We start from the raw sequence: 7,530 nt of genomic DNA on the forward strand, positions 1-7,530 counted from the left end.
AGTCAGCTATTGGATGGATCACAGGGCTCCCAATGGAGAAGCTAGAGAAAGTACCCAAGGAGTTAAAGGGATCTGCAACTCTATAGGTGGAACAACATGATGAACTAACCAGTACCCCAGAGCTCTTGTCTCTAGCTGCATATGTATTAAAAGATGGCCTAGTCGGCCATCACTGGAAACTTTATATGCCCCAGTACAGGGGAATGCCAGGGCCAAAAAGTGGGAGTGGGTGGGTAGGGGAGTCGGGGGGGAGGGTATGGGGGACTTTTGGGATAGCATTGGAAATGTAAATGAGGAAAATACCTAATAAAAATACTTAAAAAATTCCTCATGCAGTTTTCAGCCATGGCGATCTCTGTGGTCTTTGTGAGTGAGGGTCTTTTGATGAACTCTAACAGCACCTGGGGGCCCAAGAGCCTGAGAACCAGATGACCTAGGCCTCCTTGCAGGCCTGGGGACCCTGATCCAGCTCTGGCTGTCCTATGCCTCAGACTGCACCCAGGAGTTGTGACCTGTGGCTTCCCCATAGTGAGACACACACCCAGCGAAGGCATGGGTTAAGCACTGTCAAAACTCCCTGTCCTGTCTCCCTTAGTGGCTGGAACCCTGTGGCAGAGCAGACGCAGAACCCTATAATATATATATATGTATATATACACACATACACACACACACACACACACACAATATATATATCATATCCATATATATGTTTATAAATATATATACACGTACATACATACATATATAGACACATATGCACCATATTTTAATACTCATTTATGTGTTGAGGGACATCTAGATTTATTCCATTTCCTGGATATTGTGAATTGGGCAGCCATGAATATAGGCATACTAATATCGCTATAGTGAGATATAACATTTTGGAATGTATGCCTGAGAGTGATATAGTGACTTCATATGGTCTCTCTATTTCTAAATTCTTGGGGAAACCTGCAGAACTGTTTTCAGAATAGCTCCACTAGTTTATATTCTCACCAACAGTGTCTAAGCATTCTCCCTTTGTTATACTCATGCCAGGATTTGTTATCGTTTTAATTCCTGATGATGGTGATTTTGATTAGGATGTGAATATTTTTAAGCTTTTTGTCTTGATGTTTAGGGATGTTGAATACTTTCTAAAGTGTGTTTCTTATTTTGAGTGTGTTATGTTCAGTTTTATACCACTTTATTCCTTGGGCTGTTTTCTTAATAATTAGTTATTTTAGTATTTATATACTTTATTGTATATGGAATTGGTGAAGATTTTTTTTCTTAATTCTGGGAATTGATTCTTTACTTGATTGACACTTTTCTTTTCTGTACAGAGCTCTCCCTAGCTCATCAAATGCTATAGCTGACAAGGGTCAGGGCCACTTCTCTTCCCATGATCTCACCTGAGCTTCTGTCAAAAGGTCCAGCTCTACTGTGCTGCTCAGGCAAGGTATAGGGCCAACTCTCCCAAGAGTTGCAGCTGACTAGGATAGGGGCCAGCTCTCCCACTCTCATGACCTGGGGGACACATTTCCCACCTCCTGGAGGTGGCAAGATATTAGGTGGGGGAGGAGGCATCTCTCCCTTGCTTACAGCACTAGACATCAGATTCAGGGGGTGGGCATCTCTTCCCTGCACACACCTATGGTTCCAGATCTCATGAGTCTCTGCCACCAGTACCATCTCTACTGTGCTGCTTCACTGAGGTGCAAGTCCTGTTTCTCTGAATGCTGAAGCCAGTGAGGGGTAGGGCCAACTCTGAACAGCCCTTGGATGAAACATGGTCTCAGGTAGCACCCCTCACCAGGGATGTCTGAATGGATTTTTAATGGCAATATGGGACATTGACACAGCACCTGCTACTGCATGGGCACAGACTCAGACATGGCCCTCAGTGTCAGCATGTGTCAGGACTTCAATATGTTCTCAGATGTCAGTATAGGCTACTCACAAGCTCTCCACTCTCACTTCCTCAGTTCTGCCCCTTTACACAATGCTCAAACCATTCCATTTCTCTTTCTCTCCAGTCTCTCCACCACGTACTTGCACATAATATTGGCTCTTGCTGTGGGCTGGTCAGATGGCAGTGGGTGGGCTTTTGAGTGTCTTCCACCCACCCGAGGTCCTTTTGTTCTAGTATCATGCCTATTTTTTAAATTATGACTAGCATAGCTTAAATCAAGCATGATGATTCCTCTGGTAGTATTCATTCATGAAGGATTGCCTTGGCAATCCTTGGCATTTTCTGCTTCCATGTAAAGGCTGAGACTGTCATTTTCCATGTCTATGAGGAAATGACCTTGTACTTTGCTTGGTTTTACATATCCATGTTTTTGTTTGTTTGTTTGCTTTTTGCATTTTTGTTTGTTTGTTTGTTTGTTTGTGGTAAGATGAACATTTTCACAGGACAGTTCAATTCCAATCCAGTTGTATGAGAGATCTTTCAATTTCCTAGTGTCTTTATCAAGATTTTGAAATTTTATTGCAGATATCTTTCATTTCTTTGATTATGTTTATTCCTGATTAGTTTATTTATTTGTGATTATTGTGCATAGGATATTTCCTTTGTTTTTGTTTTCAATATGATTCCCATTTTTCAGTATGTTCCTGTATAGGAACAATACTGATTTTTGCATTTAAATTTTGTATCTTGCTATGTTTCTTAAGATACTTATCAGTCTTAAGGATGTATAAGTGGAGACTTTAGAGTCTTTTATATACAGAATCATGTTGTATGCAAGTAGGGATACTTGAGGTATTTTTTCTTGTTATTTATAAGCTTATTCTCTTATTGCTCTAGCTTTAAGAACTATATCAAATAAGAATTAAGAGAGATCTGTTCCAGTTCTTAGTGAGAACTCTTAAGTTTTTCTCCATGTAGCATGATATTGCCTATAGGTTTGTCATATATAATTTTTATTATGTTAAGTTACATTCCCTTCATTTCCTCCTTCTTTATGGCTGTTATGAGATGTTGGATTTTTTCAAAGACCTTTTCTGTGCCTAATAAGATGATCATGTGAATTTTATCTTTAAATTTATTTATATGATCAATAACAGTTATTGATTTGTACAAGTTCAAATTTCCTTGCTTATCTCTAATGAAAATAGTTTGGTGATTGTCCTGGTTAGGGTTACTATTCCTGTGATGAAACACCAAAACCAAAAGCAAGTTGAAGAGGAAAGAGGTTACTTGGCTTATTCTTTCACAGTACTGTTCATCATTACAGATGTCAAGACAAAAACTCAAATAGAACAGGAACCTAGAGGCAGGATCTGATGCAGAGGCTATGGATGAGTGCAGTTTACAGGCTTGGTTGTCATAGCTTGCTCAGCGTGCATTCCTACAGTATCCAGGATCACCAGCCAAGGAGGGTAACACATACAATGGGCTGGACCTTCCTTCATCAATCACTAATTAGCAAAATGCTTTACAGCCCAATCCTATGGAGAAAATTTCTCAGTTGAGGTTCCTGCCTTTCAGATAAGTGTAGCTTGTGTCAATTTAATATAAAACTTCTTAGGACAATGATAATGAACAATTTCTGACCTGAGTATTTTTCTTTCCCTTTTGGTAACATCTCCTAACATACTTGCCCACAATTTTGCAGCTACAACTCTATCAGAGGGTCCTCAAATAAAATTACAACAGTCTTCCATACTCTGAACTCTCAATTCTAAGGGAGGTCTACCATTAGTCATACACTGACACCTATAAAGGCCTAAAGCAAACACATATCTCATTTTCTGTGTCTAAATTAAAAGAAATACTAAAGGACCTGGAAAATGAAAATACTGGCTATATTCTAAACCATTAAGCAATTATAATTACTATCTGAGTAGAGGCTAGGGGTAGAACAAGATAAAATTTTAGCAGTCCCTCAAGAAGTCTATGCTAATTATTTTTGTCTTGTTCTATTGATGAGTATGAAGTGACGTTCCTTATCTCTTATAGAAAGTTTAGTTTTGAGGCTGCTTTCCTGGATATTAGATTAGCTGTTACATGTGCCTTGGTTCTAGTTGCTTGAAGTAACCTGTCTCCATCCTTTACCATTGCATAGTATCTTTTGTTGATCTATTTTTTTCTTTGAAACTAAAATCCTAGATCCTGCTTCCTTATTCAATATGCGAGTTTGTGTCTTTTTATTGACAAATAAAAATGTTAATATTCTGAGTCATTATTGAAAAGCAGTTACTAATTATTGTTTAACACAATGGAGTTATGTAAAGTTCTTTCTGTTAATAATTTAAAAGTGTGTGTGTGTGTGTGTGTGTGTGTTTTATCTGAGGTGCTGAAAATTGGAAGAAGAAAAAAATCCACTCAGGTAGTTCCCATCTCTATGTCATACCATGCTATTGTCAAAATTGATACATACTCCCCATTTCCTTTTTGATCTATTTGCCTAACCTGTTTTGTTTTATTTTTAATCAAAATAGAAATACCTGAAGTGGAGAAAAGAATCCCCCACACCACAAAACTCAAAATTTGAGATAAGGTTATTTAATGTCTTGGAAAAGAGCCACGTTCATCTTCCTAAAATCTACAAAGAAAGTCAGAAGACAGAAAAGACAGTCAAAGACAATTGGTTTATTATGATGAGGTTTTTATTCACCTATCTGGAGGTCTTAACTATTTTGTCAAGTTTTCATATTTATTGGCTAAATACTCTACTTAAAAAACAAATACTAGAATAGGTATGTGGCCAGAAGAGGTGTAGCAATGGTATGAGATAGATCAGTTTCTAATTTTCTGAGAAACCTCCATATGGACTTCCAATGTGGCTATGCAATTTTGCACAAGTAGTGGAGGAGGGTTTTCCCTCATTCCACATTCTCATCAGCATGAACTGTCACTTGTATTTTAGATCTTAATAATTTTGACAGCTGTAAGATGGAATCTCAATGTCATTTCGATTTACATTTCCCTGATGGCTAAGGATTTTGAACAATTCTTTAAGTGTTTCTTTGCCATTTGAAATTTCTCTGTTGAGAATTCTGTTTAGATCTTTACCCCATTATTTTTTAATTGTATTACTTAGTTTGTTGATGCCTAGTTCCTTGAGTTTCTTATATATTTTGGATATTAGCTTTCTGTCAGATGAGGTACCCAGAAGATGCTACATCTTATCACAAGGACACTTATTCAATGTTCGTAGAAGCTTAGTTAATAATATCCAGAAAATGGGAAAAATGTAAATTTCCCTTACTTGAAGAGTAGATAAAGAGCATGTGGTACTTTTACAAATCAGAATATTACTCAGCTGCCTAAAACAATGACGTCATGAAACTTCCAGACAAATGGTCAGAACTAGAAATAAAATCATCCTGAGTGAAGTAACCTAGGTCCAGAAAGCTGAACATGCTATATACTCACTTATAAGTGGATATTATCTGTAACGTAAGAAACTTGCTACAGTCCACCGAGAGGCTAAGTAACAAGGAATGCTTAACCGGGGATGCAAGGATCTCCCTGGAAAGGGGACATATCGTAGAGTTTCTGGGTAGACTGGGGAACTGGGCTTGGTGGAGCTGGGAAAAGGAAGGATCTGTTTGGGGAGTGGGGAGTCCTGGAAGAAACGACTAGAATTGGGTAGCTTTTAGAGGTGGGGGCAATGGAATCCATGAGAATAACCCTAGCAAAGGCACCAAGAAATGGGAGACACAGATCTTGATCTAGTCATACTCTGTAACATAGCAAGGCCTCAAGTGGAGGGATTAGGACACCAATCAGGCCACAAAATCTTGGGCATACAGTTTGTCCTGCCTTCAGAGTGTCCTAGGACCTAGCAGAATTGTCATAAAAATGAGCAGAGTTACTTTCTTTGGCAACTGATAGGAATGGATGCAAAGACTTACAGCCAAACATTAGGCCGAGCTCAGAAGTCCTGTGGAGGAGGAAGGGGAGAAGTATTGGAGGAACCAGAGGTGTCAGAGAAACACAAGAAGAAGACAGCCCTCAGAATCACGTGGATGTGTTGTAGAGATCAGGAAGCCTGTAGGGGTCTAATCTATGTACTCTACATATATAGGTTATAGCTGAGTAGCATGGTATTCTTTTTTTATTATTATTCGATATTTTTTATTTACATTTCAAATGTTATCCCTTTTCCTAGTTTCCCCTCCGAAAACCCCCTATCTCCTCTCCACTCCCCTTGTTTCCCAACCCACCCACTCCGATTCCTGGTCCTGGCATTCACTCACACTGGGGCATAGAGCCTTCACAGGACCAACGGCCTCTCTTTCCATGGATGACCGACTAGGCCATCCTTTGCTACATATATAGTAAGAGCCACAAGTTCCACCATGTGTTTTCTTTGATTAGTGGTATAGTTTCAAGGAGCTCTGGGGGTACTAGTTAGTTCATATTAAGTTCCTCCTATGGGGCTTCAGACTCCTTCGGCTCCCTGGGTATTTCTCTGGTTCCTACACTGGGGACCTTGTGCTCTGTCCAATGGATGACTGTGAGCATCCACTTCTGTATTTGCCAGGCACTGGCAGAGCCTCGCAGGAGACAGCTATATAAGGCTCCTGTCAGCAGTCTCTTGTTGGCATCTGCCTAGTGTCTGGGTTTGGTGGTTGTTTATGGGGTGGATCCCCAAGTGGGGCAGTCACTGGATGGTCGTTCTTTCAGGCTCTACTCCAAACTTTGTCTCTGTACATTTTTCCATGGGTATTTCATTCCCCAATCTAAGAAGAAACAAAGTATTCACATTTTGGTCTTCCACCTTCTTGAGTTTCATGTGTTTTGAAAATTGTATCTTGGATATTCTAAGTTTCCGGGCTAATATCCACTTATCAGTGAGTGCATATTATGTGTGTTCTTTTGTGATTGGGTTACCTCACTCAGAATGATATCCTCCCGATCCATCCATTTGCCTAAGAATTTCATAAATTCATTGTTTTTGATAGCTGAGTAGTACTCCATTGTGTAAATGTACCACATTTTCTGTATCCATTCTTCTGTTGAGGGACATCTGGGTTCTTTCCAGCTTCTGGCTATTGTAAATAAGGCTGCCATGAACACAGCGGAGCATGTGTCCTTCTTACCAGTTGGAACATCTTCTGGATATATGCCCAGGAGAGCTATTGATGAATCTTTAGGAAGTACAATGTCCAATTTTCTGAGGAACCGACACACTGATTTCCAGAGTGGTTGTACCAGTTTGCAATCCCACCAACTATGGAGGAGTGTTCTTTATCTACAACCTTGCTAGCATCTTATATCACCTGAGTTTTTGATCTTAGCCATTCTGACTGGTGTGAGGTTGAATTTCAGGGTTGTTTTGATTTGCATTTCCATGATCATTAAAGATGTTGAACATTTTTTAAGGTGCTTCTCAGCTATTTGGTATTCCTCAGTTGAGAATTCTTTGTTTAGCTCTGTACCCTTTTTTTAAAATTCTTTTTATTATTATTATTATTATTACATGCTATCCCAAAAGTCCCCCATACCCTCCCCCCTACTTCCCTACCCACCCATTCTAATTTTTTGGCCCTGGCTATCCCCTGTACTGGGGCATATAAAGTTTGCATGTC

This window comes from Mus caroli, chromosome 2 (assembly GCF_900094665.2).
Source record: "Mus caroli chromosome 2, CAROLI_EIJ_v1.1, whole genome shotgun sequence".
Lineage (NCBI taxonomy): Eukaryota > Metazoa > Chordata > Mammalia > Rodentia > Muridae > Mus > Mus caroli.